Source organism: Podarcis bocagei, assembly GCF_964188305.1.
Source record: "Podarcis bocagei genome assembly, chromosome: 2".
Lineage (NCBI taxonomy): Eukaryota > Metazoa > Chordata > Lepidosauria > Squamata > Lacertidae > Podarcis > Podarcis bocagei.
Window position 1 is genome coordinate 60,292,961 of NC_138126.1, and position 22,830 is coordinate 60,315,790.

The window sequence follows — 22,830 nt, forward strand, 5'->3', positions numbered from 1 at the left end:
CTTTGTAAGACTTCTTCATGAGCACAAACTTACTAACAATCTCTGAGTCACCTACAGTTTGGCATTCTTCATAAAGTGGTGCTTCAGGTTAAGAACAGTTTCAGGTTAAGAACGGACCTCTGGAACGAATTAAGTACGTAACCAGAGGTACTACTGTATACTCAATACTGGGAGGTTATGGATGCAAGCTCTCCACCCCACCCCACCCCCATTCAAAGAGCCTCATCCCGTTTTGAGTTGAGTCCAGACCCGTTTGAGTCCAACTTGAAATAATGTTCAACTCCTGCCAACATTGCCTTCCTTCACAAGCAAAGACCTTTAGCTTAGCAGAGGGGGGAAATATAACTGGATTAAGTTCCACAATAATTCATACCAAAGATGGATGCATTTTACTGCCAGCCCAGCAGTAGTATTGGTGTGATACAGGAAGAGTTACAGCTCCCTTGAATAACCAACCTCCTGATGTATGGAATAAATGAAGAAAGTGCCATTGGCAATATTCCCTCACCACTGGCTATATGTAGTTGCGTATTTATCAAAACCTATGAATGAACACCGGCATTTAGTAGCAAACCATGGGGTGAGGGAAGGATATGTAGCCTAGGCTGGCTTTGCTTTCAGCTTGCTCAGTGGGACTTCTATGGCTGCTTTATACCTGCACTGCATGTTGAGCTGCTTTCAGATGAAATGCCAGCTATTTACCTAATTTGATAGAGCAGGGGATTTGTGTGCACGTGCAAGAGTGATAGTGATCTGGGAGTAAGGATAAAGGGTAGTAACTTGACTTCATGAGAGTAGCAGGCAGAGGGGACTGCAAATGCAAACACTGACAGATGCAAGAGAGAGAGAATCGTGGACTGACTGATTAGAAGGGAAGCTTTCAGCAGGAGGTGTACAGTGGTACCCCGCAAGACGAACACCTCGCAAGACGGAAAACCCGCTAGACGAAAGGGTTTTCCGTTTTGGAGGCGCTTCGCAAAACGAATTTCCCTATGGGCTTGCTTCGCAAGACGACAGCCCATAGGGAAATCTCCGGGACAGCGGGGAAGCGCAGCGCGTCTTCCCCACTGTCCTCGGACCTCCTCCCGCCGCCGGACATCGGAACGAAGCTCCGATGTCCGGCGGGGGGGGAACGTCTCCTCCCGCCGCCGGACATCGGAACAAAGCTCCGATGTCCGGCGGGGGGGGGGACGTCTCCTCCCGCCGCCGGACATCGGAACGAAGCTCCGATGTCCGGCGGGGGGGGAACGTCTCCTCCCGCCGCCGGACATCGGAACGAAGCTCCGATGTCCGGCGGGGGGGGGGAACGTCTCCTCCCGCCGCCGGACATCGGAACGAAGCTCCGATGTCCGGCGGCGGGGGGGAACGTCTCCTCCCTCCAACGGACATCGGAACGAAGCTCCGATGTCCGGCGGGGGGGGGAACGTCTCCTCCCTCCAACGGACATCGGAACGAAGCTCCGATGTCCGGCGGGGGGGGAACGTCTCCTCCCACCGCCGGACATCGGAACGAAGCTCCGATGTCCGGCGGGGGGGGGAACGTCTCCTCCCGCCGCCGGACATCGGAACGAAGCTCCGATGTCCGGCGGCGGGGGGGAACGTCTCCTCCCTCCAACGGACATCGGAACGAAGCTCCGATGTCCGGCGGGGGGGGGAACGTCTCCTCCCTCCAACGGACATCGGAACGAAGCTCCGATGTCCGGCGGGGGGGAACGTCTCCTCCCTCCAACGGACATCGGAACGAAGCTCCGATGTCCGGCGGGGGGGGGGAATGTCTCCTCCCTCCAACGGACATCGGAACGAAGCTCCGATGTCCGGCGGGGGGGGGGAACGCCTCCTCCCGCAGCCCGGCATCGGATGGCTGTCCTGAAGACTTGGGGTGGGAGGAGGGTTTTCCTTCCCACCGCCAACATTCAGAATGCTGTTCTGAATGTTGGCGGTGGGGAGAAAAAACCCTCCTCCCACGCAAGCCCCGGGAACAGAGGGAAAGCGCTGCGCGCCTTCCCCTCTGTTCCCGTACCTGTCCTGAAGGCTTGCGGTGCGGAGAAAAGCCCTTCTCCGCACCGCCAGCCTGGCAAGCGGTTTCCCTAGGAACGCATTAATTGATTTTCAATGCATTCCTATGGGAAACCGTGCTTCGCAAGACGAAAAACTCGCAAGAAGAAAGAACTTGCGGAACGAATTAATTTCGTCTTGCGAGGCACCACTGTATTTGTAAGCACATTTTCAAAAACGTGTACTTTTGTGTACAATAATGGGTTCTTAATTACATCTAAAAAGATCTAACTATTTACATTAGACCATAATATATTTAATTAGAGTGGAGTCCTGCTGAAGTCCTCAATCCAAAATTAAGTTGTTTAAATTTTCTCAAGATGTGTGAGTCATTTATTACTTTGTACTATTCGAAAGGTATCTCGTGTTTCCTTGTATCTGCATATATTGTCATAGCCACATTAATATTTTATATGAGTGGGCAGTTTAGAAATATTTTTTCTAAGCAAGCAAATAAATATTTTGACAATGATCCTGTGGGCACCATTGCTTTAGGTGCTGCTTCTGAAACTGTTTTGGTATAGTGTCTCCCTGAAAACAAAACTACGCAGTAGTTCAGAGATGTAAAGTATAGGGGAGAGCAGGAAGATGTGCTAAGATGTGCTTGTAAGGAAACATCATGCTACAAATAGAATTGACATACAATCAGTCCTGGAGATGGCTCCCAAGGGAACTCAAAGACTTTGCCACCTGCCAAGGGAAGAGGGGAATTAAATTGGTTTCGTCAAAAAGTTCAAGGAAAATATAGAGTAAGGTTTTAGCATCTCCCCTCACTTTTTCAGGCAGTGCTCCACTGGGATTGACAGTTTCAAATCCAGAAGGCCTATTTAGGTGGTCAGTTACAATGCATAGCTGAACTTTTGTTTCTCACTTACAGTGAGGGATTCCAGAATGGGGATAGCTCCAAAAATGCAAATTGGTAATTTTAATGTAATTACTTGCACTCATGTCATGTTGTTCTATTGAATGACATATTAACTGGATGTCACTAGCAACTGCATATTTATTTTTTAAGTAAATTGCAGGAATGTGGTGGGGGGGCAATCAGGGACGCGGACTTATAAAAAATATTGGGGGGGCCCGGGAAAGCTCATGAATAATAAATAAGCTCATGAATATGCAAATAAAGTGGCACCGCCTCCTCGTGAGCGAATAGGGGAGAGCGTGCTGCACCTATTAATCAGCTCCGGAACAGCTGATATGCGGGAAACGTGGGGCTAGCCGGAGAAGAGAGGGCTGGCTGGGAGGTGTGGCCGGTCGGGATTCCCCTGTTCTCGCGGGGGCTGAAACCGCCAGGAGGAAGGAAATCCCCCCCGGCAGTGCCTTGGCAGTGGCGGTGGTGCTGCGAAGCAGCGAGGCAGGAGCCCCCGCCCCCGGGGATTCCCTAATCTTGCGGGGGACGGCCGGGGCTCTCCGACTAGGGCGCGCGGCTGGCTGGCTGGCTGGCGAGGGAGCAGGTGGGGAGGAGGCGGGGGACGGCGGCGGCGCTCTGCTGGAAGGGCGCCCGAGATTATTGGGGGGGCTGAGCCCCCCAAAAATTTTTTTTGAGGGGGCTCGAGCCCCCTCAGGCCCCATGGAGTCGGCGCCTATGGGGGCAATCTTATCAGGACCCTGGCAACGGACTTTAAGCCTTTGTTCTCCAGTGTGGAACTATACCTGCTATTTGCACTGAAAAGAAAGCTCTGATTTACACTCATGGAAGCTCTTTCCCAATGAAAATAGCAGGCAAAGGGTCAGGAACACCACGGGGTCCAAGTCCTCTAAACCCACCCACAACAGGGTCTTGTTCCAGATTATGCCATCTCTGCAGTTGCTGGTTACTTTAGAAAAGCCATTCACACCGTTGCTCAATGCATGTATGATATCTTGTCTGAACTAGTTTGGCCCTTAGAAAAGCAGGGACAAAGAACAGTCTGAGGCATTTGGTCTTGAAACATCTATTTTTAAATCCATGTCTATATCCATGTTTCATTGAAGTGTGACTTCTTGTGGTTTCTTACATTTCTAAATATTGTTATTGTGAGCCTCCATAATGAGTCTGTTATATGGCAGTTCATCAACCCTGTAAGTAAGCAAATAAATTAAATAAATCAGGTAAAATGTATGGTGAGCATCAATCTTCCTCACCTCAGACATGAAAGCCCAAAATATTCTCATGTTACTGAAAGCTGTTAATTACAGAAGATTCATAACAGGATTTGAAGGATCATGCAGACAAAGGCCAGATTCAAGGAACATGTGTCATTAAAGACTTTGTGATATTGACTTGGGCTTATGCTACCAATTATTTATAACCCCCTGCCACCTGTTTGTGCCTGGAGTACAAACAGCTTTTGAAATAGAAGCCAAGCCTCCAGCTGCATATAACACAGACAACTGAATTCAGAAATCCAGCTCTTTTCAAGTGCTGCTAATTTCTCTGTACTTTCAGCTTGCGACCTAAGTAAATTAAAAATAAAGCAGGAATGTGTTATTTAAAAAATAAAGTGTTATCACTTCGGGAACAAATAAGGTAAGGAAGTGAAAAGCAAAATGGTTATTTCTGAACACTGAAAACATTATGGCACGTATATTTCTGGGACTAAACTGATATTTCAGTGAAAGACATATCAAATGGAACATTAACTTTTCTCCATCAGCCAAAGGCTCCAAAAACCAACAAAAGCCTTTATAAATTAATTACACTTATTTCCCAGATTCTCTGCTCTTTTGTAGCGCATACAAGAGACAGCTGAAAGTAACCCCCTGGGTTTTAAAAAATTATTAATTGATATATATATTTTACCTCTGCCAAGTTTCTAAAAGACAGCTGGGATATGATTGCACATACTTGTCACTTTGGGTTCCTAATTATTATTCTATACGTGCCCCCTGTCTTATAGGATATGGGAGGAACAACGTAGAAATGAAATCTTCTAGAAGAATCCGGCTATCCCTTCTTTAGCAAAGCCCAAGCAGTGGGTGGTGGGGTGGGGAGCTGTGTCAATCCCAAATGGACCTGTGCCTGAGTTTACATCAATTACGTCATAGCATCTCTTTCTATGTCACTGTCTTGTTGGACTGCTCAAGTTTAATTTCTGGTACTGCCTTTAACAACTGCATGACAGAACAAAATCTAACTGGTTCTGTGCATAGCTATTGGGAAAAGTTCACTTGGTTTATCACACAGTTGTTAAGGCTAGACTGTAAAGAATGTAAATGGGTGATTTGTAGTAGATCGCTCAGCATTTTCTGACTTCTAATCATTTAAAGATAGTAAAAAGCAAAGCGCCTTGGGGTGGGGTCTTAAATTAGGATGCTGAAACAAAGAAAGATTGGGGGGTGGAGATCAGGAGTGTTTTTGTGTGTGGAAAAGATTGTGAACTCAGTCATGGCACTACAAATAAAGTAGATGCCACAGGAGTAACACTATTAATCCTTGCTTTTAAGGTGCAGAAGCCTAGCCTCAAATATGTGAAATTTTAAATTTCACCTACTCTCTATTGATATGAGCTGGTAACACATACTAACTTACTAGCAGACACACGCTATGTTAAGAATGGTTTCTAAGAACTGAGTCAATACAGCGTCTTAAATAATGACTAACTAACCTATATTAAATTCACACCACTAAATACCAATTAACCTAGTTAGAAAGCTCATGTAAATCAGTCTCACAGATTCAGGATGCCTTTCAAAGAATCTTTGTTGATTTAATATTTACTGTAGGATATGCTGGAAAAATCAAATACTATTTCTAGTCTGGCTTCAAATATAAGTATCCCTTAACACCATAATCCCCTCAGAGCTACAATCTATGTTACCCATTCATTTATAGACTTAGCAGCATTCTGCATTTGACCCTTGAAATAGTAACTGGGTAAAATTGCCAGTCTGCATAATCGCAGGAAGAAGAGATTCTTCAAAATTCTGCACAACAGGGACATGTTTGGTAATGAAAAAATACATATTTCATAAAGAAAGCTCTGAAAAGATGCAAGGATTTTGACTGAGCTTATTTCAGAATTCAAAATGCAGTAAGGCACAAAGCTACCTGCAGTTGCAATTCCCAGCAACATAGTACAGTGGTACCCCGCAAGACGAATGCCTCGCTAAACGAAAAACCCGCAAGACGAAAGGGTTTTCCGATTTTTAGAGGCTTCGCAAGACGAATTTCCCTATGGGCTTGCTTCGCAAGACGAAAGCCCATGGGGAAATCTCCCAGACCTGTCCTGAAGGCTTGTGGTGGGAGGTCCGGGAACAGAGGAGAAGGCGCGCAGCGCTTCTCCTCTGTTCCCGGGGCTTGCGGTGGGAGGAGGGTTTTTCCACCCCACCGCCAACATTCAGAACAGCATTCTGAATGTTGGCGGTAGGGAGGAAAGCCCTCCTCCCACCGCAAGCCTTCAGGACAGGTCCGGGAACAGAGGGGAAGGCGCGCAGCGCTTCTCCTCTGTTCCCGGACCTGTTTTGAAGATTTGCGGTGGGAGGAAGGTTTTCCTCCCCACCGCCAACATTCAGAAGGCTGTTCTGAAGGCTGGCGGTGGGAAGAAAAGCCCTTCTCCCCCACCAGCCTTCAGAAGAGTTCCCGGAGGGCTGCCTAGGCTGCGGATAGCAGCATGCTGCCCCGCGCAAGGGGCGCTCTTAAGCAGAGCGCCCCTCGCGCGGGGCAGACATTCGCAGCTTGGGGAGCCCTGCAGGACTTCCCCGCAGGGCTCTCCAAGCTGCGGATAGCAGCCTGCTGCCCCGCACGAGGGGCGCTCTTTAGCAGAGCGCCCTTCGCGCGGGGCAGACACCTGCAGCTTGGGGAGCCCTGCAGGACTTCCCTGCAGGGCTCTCCAAGCTGCGGATAGCAGCCTGCTGCCCCGCACGAGGGGCGCTCTTTAGCAGAGCGCCCCTCGCGCGGGGCAGACATTCACAGCTTGGGGAGCCCTGCAGGACTTCCCCGCAGGGCTCTCCAAGCTGCGGATAGCAGCCTGCTGCCCCGCACGAGGGGCGCTCTTTAGCAGAGCGCCCCTCGCGCGGGGCAGACATTCACAGCTTGGGGAGCCCTGCAGGACTTCCCCGCAAGGCTCTCCAAGCTGCGGATAGCAGCCTGCTGCCCCGCACGAGGGGCGCTCTTTAGCAGAGCGCCCCTCGCGCGGGGCAGACATTCACAGCTTGGGGAGCCCTGCAGGACTTCCCCGCAGGGCTCTCCAAGCTGCGGATAGCAGCCTGCTGCCCCGCACGAGGGGCGCTCTTTAGCAGAGCGCCCCTCGTGCGGGGCAGACATTCACAGCTTGGGGAGCCCTGCAGGACTTCCCCGCAGGGCTCTGCAAGCTGCGGATAGCAGCCTGCTGCCCCTCGCGTGGGGCAGACATTCGCAGCTTGGGGAGCCCTGCAGGAGTTCCCTGCAGGGCTCTCCAAGCGGCGGATAGCAGCCTGCTGCCCCTCGCGTGGGGCAGACACCTGCAGCTTGGGGAGCCCTGCAGGACTTCCCCGCAGGGCTCTCCAAGCTGCGGATAGCAGCCTGCTGCCCCGCACGAGGGGCGCTCTTTAGCAGAGCACCCCTCGCGCGGGGCAGACATTCACAGCTTGGGGAGCCCTGCAGGAGTTCCCCGCAGGGCTCTGCAAGCGGCGGATAGCAGCCTGCTGCCCCGCACGAGGGGCGCTCTTAAGCAGAGCGCCCCTCGCGCGGGGCAGACATTCACAGCTTGGGGAGCCCTGCAGGACTTCCTCGCAGGGCTCTCCAAGCTGCGGATAGCAGCCTGCTGCCCCGCACAGAGCGCCCCTCGCGCGGGGCAGACATTCACAGCTTGGGGAGCCCTGCAGGACTTCCCCGCAGGGCTCTGCAAGCTGCGGATAGCAGCCTGCTGCCCCGCACGAGGGGCGCTCTTTAGCAGAGCGCCCCTCGCGCGGGGCAGACATTCACAGCTTGGGGAGCCCTGCAGGAGTTCCCCGCAGGGCTCTCCAAGCTGCGGATAGCAGCCTGCTGCCCCGCACAAGGGGCGCTGTTAAGCAGAGCGCCCTTCGCGCGGGGCAGACATTCGCAGCTTGGGGAGCCCTGCAGGACTTCCCCGCAGGGCTCTCCAAGCTGCAGATAGCAGCCTGCTGCGCCTATCCGCAGCTTGCAGAGCCCTGCGGGGAAGTCCTGCAGGGCTCCCCAAGCTGTGAATGTCTGCCCCGCGCGAGGGGCAGCAGGCTGCTATCCGCAGCTTGCAGAGCCCTGCGGGGAAGTCCTGCAGGGCTCCCCAAGCTGTGAATGTCTGCCCCGCACGAGGGGCGCTCTGCTAAAGAGCGCCCCTCGTGCGGGGCAGCAGGCTGCTATCCGCAGCTTGGAGAGCCCTGCGGGGAAGTCCTGCAGGGCTCCCCAAGCTGTGAATGTCTGCCCCGCACGAGGGGCGCTCTGCTAAAGAGCGCCCCTCGTGCGGGGCAGCAGGCTGCTATCCGCAGCTTGGAGAGCCCTGCGGGGAAGTCCTGCAGGGCTCCCCAAGCTGCAGATGTCTGCCCCGCGCGAGGGGCGCTCTGCTAAAGAGCGCCCCTCGTGCGGGGCAGCAGGCTGCTATCCGCAGCTTGGAGAGCCCTGCGGGGAAGTCCTGCAGGGCACCCCAAGCTGCAGATGTCTGCCTCGCACCGGGCAGCAGGCTGCTATCCGCAGCCTAGGCAGCCCTCCGGGAACTCTTCTGAAGGCTGGCGGCGGGACAAGGGCTTTTCTTTCCACCGCCAGCCTTCAGAAGGCTGTTCTGAAGGCTGGCGGTGGGGAGAAAAGTCCTTCTTCCCCCGCCAGCCTTCAGAAGAGGTCTGGGGACAGACTGTCCCTGGACCTGGTCTGAAGGCGGTCTCCATAGGAACGCATTAATTTATTTTCAATGCATTCCTATGGGAAACCGTGCTTCGCAAGACGAAAAACTCGCAAGAAGAAAAAACTTGCGGAACGAATTAATTTCGTCTTGCGAGGCACCACTGTACTATCAGAAATCAGCTTGTTAGCAGCCATTCTGTTTGTCTGATTCCACTCAAAATCGATAAACAGGATTGAACTTTAGTTTCTACAAAACTGTGGGGAACTGCAACATTTGAACTAAGAACAGAAACTGAAATTCTAAATGAACCTGATAAATTCAAATGCTGGGTTCAAAACAATAAAATACAGTAAAGCCAGCACAGTGTGAGTAAATTACTGCACACTAGGGAAACACTGGTAAGGTTCTGATAACACGGACAAAGATTCAGAGGTTATTGGGATATTGTAAGGACAATAAAAGCAAAGTATTCACATTTCTCTCCTGTAACAGCCTTTGTCAGAAAGTGGAGGAGGGATAGGTATGAAGCACTGGATCTTGTCCTGCTCTCCGCAGCAACATAGTCTATCCTCAGCCAGTATGAAGCAAACAGAAGCTACTAAAAAATAGTCAGATTTACGTCCCTGAACAATGCATGATCTTGTGCAACAGATGTAGATGACAAGCCTCTTTGACCCTACTGCTACAACTCATTCCTAGCAGAAATTTGTATTGTGCCCCACCAGAACTCTCAAAAGTGATAGTACCATAAGCCCTGGGAAACAGAGTAACAATGGGCATTGAACAGTTGTTACAAACTTCCTGTTTCAAAGTTTGGAGATTGTGAGTGGTGTTTGCAGCTGACAGAGAACAGTAAGCCAGCTTTCTTGTTTCTCCTGTTCCTATAAGTTTGATTTCAAAATGAAGTTAGTTGAGCCCTTATGATATTCAGTCTATACCTTATCACATTCACCCTGGATTTAAGAAGGATCAATCTAAATCGTAAGATTTTAAACATCAGATTATAAAACAAAAGCTATAGGAAGCTAACACTGGAGAGCAGTTGTGAGATCTGGAATTTAGGGCAGTTCCTCATGGCAAAGACCTTACTGGTCACCTTTCTCTTGAAATTCCTTCTTTGTGCAAAGTTTAGAACCTGAAGGGCTATAATGCAATATCCCCATCCATACTAGGTTATCTCCACTGACTATCTTTGTAATGAGAGCAGGAACTAAAGTGATTTAGAAACGATTCTATGGAGGGAATCAATTCTGGATGACACCAGCAGGGAGGGGAAGATCTGACTAGTTCCATTTTGTATATAGTTTAGTAGCAGCATGTTGCTAAGTATAGTTTGTTCCTTCTAATCCAGCCTCTGTGGCTCATATGTAATCTTGCAAATACTTCAGTCTTCTTTTACTATATAGGCTTTTAAGTGGGATGGGGCACAGGAATGGGGTTAGTAAAAGATTTTGCAGCCATTTGACTCTTAACGGTTTATTTCCATAATCATTTATCCTAGCGTTAACAACCCTTGAACTTGCTCTGGTCCTGGATCTGTTTGCATGGTTATATGGCTAAGCGCAGGATGAAGATGAAAATGAACAAAACGGTCAAGGGATGTTGTTTTGCCTCTCATTTTGCCTCCAGAAAAGCAATTTTTTAAACTATCTCATGATCTTAATTATCAAGGCGACAAAGTTGAAAATTCACAGTAATATGAATATGACAGGAGAGAGTGACCAAGGAGGTTTGTCTACAGGCCCCACATGTATTTACTCACATTCACATCATCTTGGCTGTGAGTCCTGGAAAACCTGCTCCCTGCCTTGCAGGCCTTTTCCCACCTGGCCTGCTTTCGTTTTTTTGTATCTTTATTTTAGAGCTTGTTGTGATTTAGATGAAAATTGTTCAGTTTGGTTGTGTATTTTTGTGTTATTTGTTATTTATGACTATTTTTATTATGTTGCAGTTACATATATTTTCATGTTGTAACCTCCCTTGAGCATGGTTTGAACTGTGGAAAGGCAGCATACAAATAAAATAATGTATATATGTGGGTATTAGCACATAAAACGCCATTCACCTGCATGTTAGAACCAGGTTGGGAGGAAGCCTGCTTAAAGCTGTAAAGCACAGTGATGAAAGGGAAGATGGGGTGGTGTTTTGGTTGTTGTTTTTTGTCTTTTTTACTCCTTTTGAATGCCCAAGCACCATTTCTTTAGACTCAGAACAAGCTTATTAAAATAGCCCCCACCTTCTGCCCCCCCGAAAAGCCCTGTTTTGAAAAATCAGACAATTGGTCTCTTATGTTGGTTTCTCATATATATATATATATATATATATATATATATATATATACACACACACACAGAGAGAGAGAGAGAGAGAGAGAGAGAGAGAGAGAGAGAGAGAGAGAGAGAGAGAGAGAGAGAATACAATGTTCTTTAGTTGTTATTCCACATCCTTGGGGTCTAATGACAGTTTTTCTAAGCATTTTTGAGACCAGTGGCTTACTTAACTCAGTCTCACAACATTACTGAGATTTCAAAACCCTCATTATCATGATACTTCTCCATCCTTCATGCTGCCACACCCTGCTGGCTCAACCTGATGTAAGAAATGCTAAAAGGAACAAAGGATTTCTGGGAAGTAGTTCTTGGGGCAGCATGTCACAAAGAAAAACAGACTTCTTTCTGTATCTCAGCATACCAGTTCCATGCCCTCCAACATTTCTCTGATGAAAATAGGGACTTCACATTCCATAATGTCAATTTTACTATTTATAACCCACACATCTTACTGGGTTCCCCCAGCCACTCTGGGCAGCTTCCAACATATATAGAAACATAATAAAGCATTAAACTTTTAAAAAAACAACAACACACCTTCCCTATACCGTATTGCCTTCAGACGACTTGGGGGTCAGCTAACGCCATACCTCCAACATTTTTCCAATAAAAATAGGGACATCCTAAGGAAAAGTGGGTCTTTCTGGGATCAAATCAGAAACCGGGATGGCTTCTCTATATCAGGGGTGTCCCTGGAAAATAGGAATACCTGGAGGGTCTGCAGTTCTAAAGTTTCCTCCTCCACCATTGTATCAATATACAGTATGTGGAACTAAGTAAGTGTGTTCAGACAGCAGTCATAGAGGGAAGGAACAAGTTAAGGGATCAGAAGTGACTCAGCATAAAACGTATAGTGAGAGAGCAGGACGGTCAGAGAGAGTTAAAAGCTTAAAGAAAGCTTGTTTAAGTTAAGTTCTTGGTTTTATAATACTCCTGCTAGATTCTTAATGACAATTAACACCACTTGAAACAACTGTCACACACACACAGCATATATCTACTATCTTTCATTTGGTTCTATATTTGAGGAGTGCCCAGACTAACAATTCACTGCTCAGAATGCTGCTTGCTCAGTTCTAACAGCATTTCAGGTTGGTTCCTGTAGATCTTGCATGATCTGCACACCCACTATAGCGAGTACGTTTCTGTAAACATCTCCAAACATTTTAGACAGGGCCCTGGATGGAAACTCTGGATATCTGGGTCAAGGTCTGGTTACCCATTCCTCCATCCCAGTGCTTGACCTCATGAGTTCTCCTCTTCAGGGAAAGGGTAGAAACCGCCCGCCCCCCACATTCCCACTTTTATAAGGGAATGGGAAGAAATTGTATGGCGGATAAGACACTGGGTTGTATCTGTAGTTTATTAAGTACATCGTTAAAAGGGTCTGGGAAGGGGTGTCTGTCCGGAAGTCCACACCCAATGGGCCATAGCACCCTTCCAAGTGGTGGCCCTGTTGGGCTCATCTTGATTGGATGTATGTCATAAGGCGACCCTCTATACAGGGTTGTCCCAACCTCTTATCAACCCACAGGTGGGCTGCTTGATACCTGATGCTTACCCAATGCCATTGCCAAAGCCTATTTACATATGTGAACAATAAAAGCTGTAGCCTATTTCAACCTAAGACTGATGTCCTGAGTCTTATTTCTACTTGAGATGGCCCAGCACTGGGCTGCTTGCTTCCTGTGTCTGGGCCCGCAAATATTTAGTCCTCTCTCTTCCTTCTTGAGTTTCCTTGTTCTCAAAAGAACTAACACATACATGTCCCAGAAAGTGGGACTACCTGCTGGAATTGTCTTAACCTGCTAATCCTCTTTGGCCAAGAATTACTAAATAATTACATTCCTGGGACCAATGTGCCCCTCTCCACGGCAGCAGAAGGTGCTTTGACAAAGGGGAAAAGGCAAACATTCTTAAAAGGGATTCCCCATATAGCTGCTTCCATCTTCAGAAACAATTGTAAAATGGTTAATATCTGTCTGTCACACAGACACAAATACACCCACCTCATGCACCTAGCGTAGACATGCTCAAGAATTGAAAGCATTAGGAAGGGGTCGGATAAATCCCTGTACAGCTGCTTGCTTATGACAGCAGCTTTGAGTTACACACTGATTTTTCAAAAGCACATGTGCAAAAATTAAAAGAACTCAAACTTTAATGCCTCTCTCCCCGCCCCTTTCTTCTGTCTGTTCTTTTGATGCCTGGGGATGTAACATGCTTCTCTCTCAACTGCTGAGCTATCAGAGTGCTTTATATAATTTACAAGCATTATTCATAATAGCCAAATGCAAAAACTGGAAGTAGGACAGACTGTGCTTCAGTCTCCCTGCCACCCATCCCACTTTTCCTTTCATTATAACTTCAAACCTGACTGTTACAGTGCATTTTTCCAGTAGGTGATATAAAGCAGGTCCATTCTCTACATTTTTGATATGACTAATTCTTTTGAACTCTGGTATGAATCATTGGTTTTTGATGGGAAATCAGGACCTTTGTAAGCCTAGGTGACACCTGCACAGGGGCGCAAACGCAAAAATCTGTTTGAATGGAATCAACCTGAACTGGCAGACAGGCTGATTAAACAATATATGCTAAGTGGATCAGGAAGGAGCAATTCTTAGTGATAGTCTACCATTAGATCTGTATAATCTCCGCTAATGATAAAGGTCCAGATAATGAGAACTACAATGCCATCCACTACTGCTTCTAAAGATTAAAGGGTTACAGAAAGATTGTTAACTAAAGAACACAGAGCTTTCAACAGGATGAGCATGACGTTCTGGATCCCATGCTCTTTCTCAAACAAAGCACAGAAGTAATATTAGCAATCCTGCAGAGAAGGACTTTGCTAATAAAGGGCTGAACACACTGGAAATGTGAGCTTGTAATGAGAATATAATACCACAGCAAGAACTTTGCACAATTCTGAGTAATGTGTAGATGTATAATTATTATGTATTACATTTATAGCTTACCTATCTTTCAAAGAGCTCAAATGTCGTACTTGGTCCCCCTCCAAATTTTATCTTCACAACAACCCTGTGAGGTAGGTTAGGTGGCTCACCTAACTGACTAGTGGATCAGATAATAACTAACCTAAGGTGTCCTGGCAAGCTTCATGACTTTGTGGAAATTCACACTCAAGTAGCCAGTCACCACTACGGAGAATGGGAACTCTAGAATCAATAGGAATTTATTCAGAGAACAATAAAAACCAAAGTACTTAAGAACATAGCAGAAACCTTGCTGGGTTAAACCATAGATTCATCCAGGAATCCACACTGTTTCCCACAATAGCCAACCAGATGTTCATCAGAAGCCGGCAAGCAAGACATAAAGGCAATAGCACTCTTCTACACTCACTTCCCAGCAGTTAGTATTCAGAGGCCTCTACTTAATGTTTCAGCAGCAAGGATGCTATGAAGAAACAGGGACAGAAGGTATAAGTATGCAATACAATACAATAAAATAAATCATAGTTTGCATATTGGGTCCAGCTCCCAATTTTGGTAGCTGAAGCTTGCACCTGCTCTCTGGCATCAGGAGGGCACCATTCATACATGGCTCTCAGTCCCCTCTGATTTTCAGAAGAGAGGTGGCAGTTTTTTTGAGATCGTGTAAGCTTTAGGACTCCTTCCCATCTATAGGAACCTTCTCCAGCCCTGTCACTTATTTCATTTTGTCACCTGCATGCTAAGACTCTCTATTTGAAAATATGGGGAGTGATCATGCAAACATTAGGCTTCTGGAATTGCATATTATTATATTAATGACGAACAGTGTAAAAACAAATCAATGGTGTTATAAGCTATATACCACATAATTATACAGACTTGAATGTCAGTCATTCAACATCACAACTGAGGGCTATTTTAGATGTCACAGTAGGTGGGGAGGGGAAGAGAAAGTGTAATCTGCCATGTCTGAAGTGAACTTTTGCATTGCCCCACACCCCCACATACAAGCTGTCTCCCCATTTGAAATTTGCACATCACCCCAAAGTTCACGTCTCTTGGCACTGCTCAGTAAGGCAGTTTAATAGATGCCAGCGCCTATCATATAGGCGCAAACAATTAAACAAGAAAGAGTAATTACAATATTGTGAACTGCCATAAAGATGAAAAATGTCTTTGGGGTGTGTTCAGACTGCTGGGATTCTGCGTAGTTTGAGAAAACTGCATGGAGCATGTAAGGTATATGGCAGGCAAAGGCAACCTCGGCCTGCCAGATGTTTTGGGACTAAAACTCCCATGATCCCTAGCTAAAAGGACTAATGGTCAGGCATGATGGGAATTGTAGTCCCAAAACATTTGGCGGGCCGAGGTTGCCTATGCCTGGTATATAGAATTTACAATGATCAATTGTCACATCTTTTAAGAATATTCTGTAATATCCTTAATATTCTTAAGAATAATATTAGTTAAGTGGAAGTCATGTTACCAATATACCAATTTAATAATCAGGTCCAGAATGAGTCCGTGTTTGATATTATACTTATGGATTCACAGGTCTTAAGATTGCTTATCCAAAGTTTTCCAGGGATGATTGGAGACTGAATCTATGAGTAATGAAGCAATACTAAACAGCTTGAAAGTTGTCTGACGCACAAGTTTTTCCATCAATGCCATTTTCCATACTTCCTGGTACCAATTATCCAGCAAAGAATTATCGCAAGACCTTCAATTTTTTAGCAATTACAAGTCCAGCTGCTATCAGTAAGAATGTTACTAGTTTTTTGTGCACGGCCCCTCAAATATATGTAATAATGCCAAGTGTGGGTCTGGAAGCAATGACTGATTACCAATTGTACTGATTTCATGGAAAACTCCTCCTCATGATGTTGCAATTCTCTCACATTATCACCACATAAGGAAAAATGTTCCTCAGTTCTCACTTTGCCTCCAACATGATGGAGAAACCATGTTAGTCATTCTATTTTGAATGTGAGGAATAAGGTACCAGCGAAATGCCATCTTTAAAGAGTTCTCTCTGACTCTAGCAGAAATTGTTTCAACAGTGCTTTGCTTCAAATCCTTTTCCACTTAACCTTGCCAATTTCCAGAGTTAATGTTCCCCAATTCTTTTATGTCTTTCATGCGCTCCTAATGTTTGAGCTAATAAATTTCTCTAGATATTTGACATTATGCCTTTTCTCCAATTTGTGGTTTGGTTTATTAAATTCTCAAATATCATGAGAGGTGTAGTGACTTGACTCACAATTATGAACATAGTTACGAAACGTTCATCCTGGTGGAGTTGCTTTCTAATTGATTTTGTAATTGTTGTCCTGGTTTGGGTCTGATTCCCTGACTCCTGCAGTTCAAAATATTATCTATGGTCCAATTCCTGTGCAACCTGGCATCCAGAATCTCAAATTGGGCGACTGAGGTGTAGCTAACTTAAATCATTTGTCTTTAGGGGAAGAGGAGAGTTGGTGGGATGTCATCACCTCCTCAACAACTTCAACCTTATTAAAAAGGTAAACAATCTTCCAATGACTGGTGTGAACAGAGCTCTCCCACTGTTCCTTTCCTAGCATAGTACAAAGGTGGGTGTGTACATTCAAGGTATGTAGATATCTTTAGCAAATGTACAGTATAACACTAAGCATGTTTACTTGAAAGTAAATGCCAGTGAGTTCAACGTGGTTTACTCTCAGTAAGTGTCTTTAGGATTGCAATCTTACATTAATTTTTTCCTTTAATTTTTCAACAGAAGATAAATTCAATTTCCCTCCAAGTCTGGAACCAGGTCACTTCGCATGTCCGTATCAAAATCCCTACCCACCCCCCAGTTCTGGCAAAGCACATCAAACTGATTTGCATTTATAGCAATAAAAGAATGTTACTGCACAAATTTATTTGTGCAGTACTGAACAACAGTGCTGAACACACCAGTAGTGTCTTGTCTTTCAAACACTCTTTACTATTTCAGATTCAGATTCTGTTATATTCTCTGCTAGAAGCTTGACACAAATCATATGTCACTTTATCTGATTAGCTGAAGGGCTGTACTGCCACAGATTATTTTTGCATGTTCTTTCATTTACTCTTTAAAACCAAAAGGTAGTTGTCTAAGACTTTAGGCAATGCAGAAGGCAGTGCTAGACAGTCATCATCCCTAAAACCTCTTCTAAGCACATGTTTATTCTATTGATTTTATTTATCTCTTTGTAGATATCTACTAAGATATGATTTGTTCAGAAAGCTGCTATTCTGGATGATATCTATGTATGGGAATTCAGTCACTCCATTTGCCATGGAAGCCTCCTATTTGTTCAGATTTCCAACAGACTGAACTATGCAGACTGTAGTGTGCATTGCAAATGTTGGCTTGAAATGTTCTGTCAACCAAAAGAGAACACCCAATCCATAGTATTCCTCTAGAAACAGTAGGAGCATGGCTGCCTACCTTAAATAAGGATATTTTCCTGGTAAACAGTTTCTGCCACTTTCCCCACAAAAATGAATATGGCTTTGCCTACTGATATAATAATAATAATTTATTATTTATACCCCGCCCAAGCCAGAATACCTATGACATGTATTACCCACTCATTTGCTCCCATTCTGCTATTTGAATATACAATAAAGACATTAGCCCTACATATGTACTCACCACGAGCAACGTCTTCCTCTTAATGCTCCAATATTTTTGTTTAGATGACATGATATTAAATTCCCTTTTAAGAACCATAATTTTTCCATTTTTGAATAACCTGGACAGCATGTCCATGCTGGGGTCAGCTCTTATCTAAATTGTTCTAATCTCCACATTTCTGGCTTTCGCTCCTACACATCTTCCCTCTTTATTAATAATAATAATAATGATAATGATAATGATAATAATAATAATAATAATTATTATTATTATTATTATTATTATGTTTCAGGTTGTCATCCCATTGCTATGATCACATTCCTCTCTCTTTACACTTCCACATAACTGCTTCTATAACACTCCAGTCCCTATTTGCAAAGCTGCTCCACATCTCTGTCCGCATACCATGCCTCACATCTCTCCTTATTTCCCCTGCACTCTTTCAACATCCCAACAAGATTAGCTGCTATTGGTGTGCTTTTTATTCCACTGTGAATCTTGCCATGACACTTTCAGCGACTGTATCATACCCCCTCTCCTTTTCATCAAGTCACTTCCTTCCCTCCTCAAGACTAGCTTCATCACTACGTGTTTCTAGAAACAGCTTAACCTTACCTTGTAGTCCAAATTCTTCCTTACCTCATTTCTAGTTCTCTGTCAAACCATGACCTCTCCGTGTATCCCTGTCAGCCCGTTTAATATAGACTATAAGCGCTCTGGGAAGGGACTGTATTAGCACTGCTAACTAAATATTTAATCAGTCAGAGCTGGGACAAGTCTATTTTTTCTTCGATTAATTTTCTATAATAGTTAGTTATGCAAAATTAATAAACAACAATAATGACAGACCTTTTGCCATATATATTAAGAGAGGCATTGCCTCCCATTGGCTGAATAGTGATACACCATGGAGAGAGCTGCGGAGCTATCATGGATTCTCTCTCCAGGGGAAAGGGGTTAGGAAAGCAACCCTGAAATAGGTCTGCTTCTGCTGCTTGAATGGTCTCCCCAGAGATCTGAATAACAGCCAACTTTCTAGCTGTACACAAGAAGCTGTCTAGGGAGGGAGGTTGTGAAATCTCCTTTGGGGCTTGAATATGCATCTGCTGGGGATTTTTCTGCTGTACAGAATATTAGGGCAGGGAGACTTAGATGGCACGATTTCTTTCACACACGCAGCAAACTATGTAACACTGCATATATCTCCACATACCTAATTTGCACAAGTGTTCCTCCTTCCCCAGGAAAAGACTGCAACCTTGGCATATACGCACATGTATAGTAGGATCACAACTTGTGCTGATTTAACTTGTGCAACTGCAACCTGACGCGCCTGGTGGCTGGCCAGCTAATATCACACTAATATTAAATGTATGCAAGTCAGAGAGTTCCTCGCCTTGCTTACCGGGCTCGGGAAGGTCTCCTGTGGGTTCTGGAGGCCTTCACAAAATCTTGGAAGCCCCTGCAAGATCTCGTGCGGCTTTGGAAGGTAAAATTGCTTGTGCTGGGGTGGTTCCAGGGGATTGTTTTGAATATACATAACTTTGGCTTTACGTACTACCCCTCAGAAAGTAAACCCTGAGCAAGACATGATTCTACTGTGTGTGTATATCACCACTTTACACATGAAGTCAGAAATTGGGGCTGCTCCTCTTGTAACACTATAACACTGCTTTTCAACAGTGATAGTGGCAGGTACATTATAGACAGGGGTTCATCACCCCTCTGAAACAGGAATCCATCCTCCATTGGGAGCAAAGGATGTATAATCTTTTAACAGCTCAAATTGGGCTCATCTTCCTCAGTAGTTCAGTCCTCTGGAGTGTTTGGAGTTGTATCTGCTGACCTTGGTGACTGCAGAGCTAGAACAGCTAAAGAGGGGGGGAAAGAGCTGCAGTGTAGCACTCCTGCAGAAAAAGTGAGAGCTGCAATCCATGCCTCCACTTCTGGCAAAGCGAGTAAAGGCCTTGGAGGATCTCCTGCAAATCCAATCCAGCTCAGGGAGGCAAAACGTGCTTAAAATCTGTAAAAATGTTTCCTACAGTATAAGATTCAAGAGAAATGGACAACTGAAGTACTTTGAACAAGGAGATGGCTGCCTCCAAAGAGATTTAAAAAATCAATATTATAAAAAATATAATGGAAATTGACTTGGAGGGGATAAAAAGCATTATTCAGTTCAATTCAGATGTAACAGATGAACTCCTTATACCAAACACATCACTGAACCATCCGTTTAAACAGTGTTTCATAGACGTGTTGCATTTTCATGTTTTCACTATTTTTCAAATTAACACTGGGGTCACATATCAGTCTTACTTAAAGGGGATTATTTCTAGTCATGGGAGTCTCACTGGGAAGAACAGAGCTGGGGAGAAGCAGTTTTCAGTGGAAGCATTCAGCAACTCCTTCCATCTCCCCATGTTGCCCTTTAAATTGTCCTCCCGCTCTCTGGCTTCATAGGAAGCCAACAGACATCCAAATTTAATATACAGGGCTCCCACTGCCACCATCAGATTTTTCCTCTTCTTTAAAACATTCAGCATGTAATGCTATATGCCCTGAGTTCAATGAATCTTTCTTCCTTCCGAGCTGAAAAGAGTTGCAAGCGCAGCCAGAAAAGAAATGAAAACATTGAGGAAGCAGTGTGTATGTAATGGGGCATAGCACAAGTCTGCTCACCTTCTCTGGTGGGCAGCGTTGTGGCTGGGCCTCAGCCCCTGCAATGATCTGGCTGGGGGTGGAGACTGACGCCCTCCTTGATGCTGTCTGGCCATGTTGCCGGTGCTAGGGCCCTGTCCAGGGGTGGCCCCGCCATCCAATCAGGAGGCATGGCCGCAGGTAATTTAAACTGCAGTGTGGCCAGAGACAATCCTCTTGTGCCTTTTGCCATGTAATGGGGCATAGCATAAAGTAACAACAGATCTATTCACCTCAAAACAAACTAATTGTATGCAACCCTAAGTGGAACAGCTTGGAGTCCAGTTCCCTCCAACTTACCTGATTGTCCATTGTTGGGTAAACCCAAATTTACTCAACATCAAGATTGGTGTTCTTTGAGGGTAATATCATGTGGACTACACAAATTAAATGTGAAAGCAAACAGCTGCTTTCTGTATCTGATTAGAGTAGGTGTAGCTCAAAAAAGCTTGTCCCAAAATAAATGAATTAATCTTGAAGGCGCCATAAGACTCTTTTATGTTTCTCCTGCAACTAACATGACTACCTCTCTTGCAGTTAAAATCAATAGTATTTCCAAGTTTTCTAAGTATAGTTAGGACTGAGCCAGGGGTGCTGACTTGCCCTCCACATTAAGGGGGCGCAGTCATGTGATGCGTCATGTGAGCCACCCACAAGACCTGTGGAGGGTCATCTCCGCGCTTGCTTGTCCCGGCCACAGCCCAGGAGCCGGGGTATGGCTGGGACGAGTGAAGCAAAGATCGCCCACGCTCGTCCCAGCCGTGTGGAGTCTGGGTTGCTGGGCAGAGGCTGGCGCTGGGACGTGCATGCAGCTGCGGCAGTGTGGGGGGGGCAGCCCCCTCAATATTGGGGGGGGCGCTACCCCCTGCCAAAAAGTATTGGCAGAGCTGAAGCCCCCTTCGCCCCCTATACCCAGCACCACTGGACTGAGCTGTTAAAATTGTATGGGCATGACAGGCAAAATCTAATAGCAAGCATTATTTTGTCTCACTGCACCTTTCATGAACAATGTGAAGTCTGCTTTTAACAACAAACACTGTTATAGCTATAGAGAACTGATTTAAATAAAAGTTCTCCAGGAGTACAGTACTGCCTTCATTTCTTTCCTTCTTTTTTGGTGCAGAAAACTTACATTGCCTGTAGTCTTTGGTTTATTATTTATCAATCTTTAATTAGCATAATCTTGCAGATATTGAAATAAAAGAAAAATACACAGTGGTGCACCTAACATTCTCTGTTTCTGTTTGTGTGGCAAGCAGCTACACAAGCAGACAGAACTGTTTGCTGAACATTAATTTTTGATTTTAGCAAACGGGCAAGTTCACATGCCTACAAGTGAGCTTGCTTCTGAGCACAACTAATTATATAGTGGAAGAGCTCACCACAAGCACAAATCATAGAGTCAGCTGTGTAGATTCTTCTAATCTTCTCCACAGGACAAACAAATAATTTGCACCAATGCTGTAAAGATTTCATCCTATACCTGGCAAGAAGGGCAGAGTCACCCAGAATTAGGGTGGTATAGTGTGGTTAAGAAGATTGCAGTTGGACTCCTATTCTGCTCTGAAAATCACTGGGTGACTCTGGGTCAGCCCCTGGGCCAGCTTTTCTCACAGGATTCTTGTGAGGACAGAATGGGGGCAAACCCTCATTTATGTTTTCCCAAGTTCCTTTGGGAGAGGGTGGGGCATAAATGCAAAGAATAAAAGAAGTAAAAGGCAAGTTTAGTGTTGATGACTGTGCTCCAGGTCCACTCTATTGGTCCTTGGGGTGCTGCATAGAAAGGCCAACATCTTCCTTGCTCCCTAACAATTCTAAGTTTGGGCAGCAGCAGGGAACACCGATCTTCTGTCCCAAGGGAATCAAACATGCTCCTATAGATGGCAATTGCCATCTATACATTCTGGCACTACAGCACCATTGTTTTTGCAGGCCAATTGCTACATTTCTATTAAAGAAGGAAAACTATTATACAAATGTAAATTTTAATCAATATATGACTGAACAGGTTTTTATTCTGCCAGCTTATTCATTAGGAGTTGACGGAGAGAATGGTGAAATGAACAATCCAACGAGCAAGCAGTTTTAATGGTTCCTTACTTTCCCAACCTTGCTAGGTTAGCAAGAGTGATATACAGTTTAATTCCCCGCCTCTTTTCTTCAGTGAACCATGCTTATACATGGCTACAAACTGCCTGTTTGGGCAGACTGCTGCATATCTTTTTGTAGAGCACAGTACTCATCCCTGTATTCTCTTGGTGCCAATGGGGAATTTCTTCCCCAAAGCAAATACTAGGTTTAGTAAAAGGATTGTCCTCAGGACTGAAGCAGGGGAGGAAAGCCTTAAATTCTCCCCTCCGCACCTGCTGGTGGAATTTGCAT

The 22,830-nt window shown here is 45.5% G+C and overlaps 1 protein-coding gene across 4 annotated transcripts in view; it reads right to left on the reverse strand.

Annotated features, from left to right (window-relative positions):
- The window catches only part of BSN (bassoon presynaptic cytomatrix protein), a 206,362-nt gene that overhangs the window by 130,727 nt on the left and 52,805 nt on the right, over window positions 1-22,830 (reverse strand). The gene's annotated exons all lie outside the window — the stretch shown is intronic.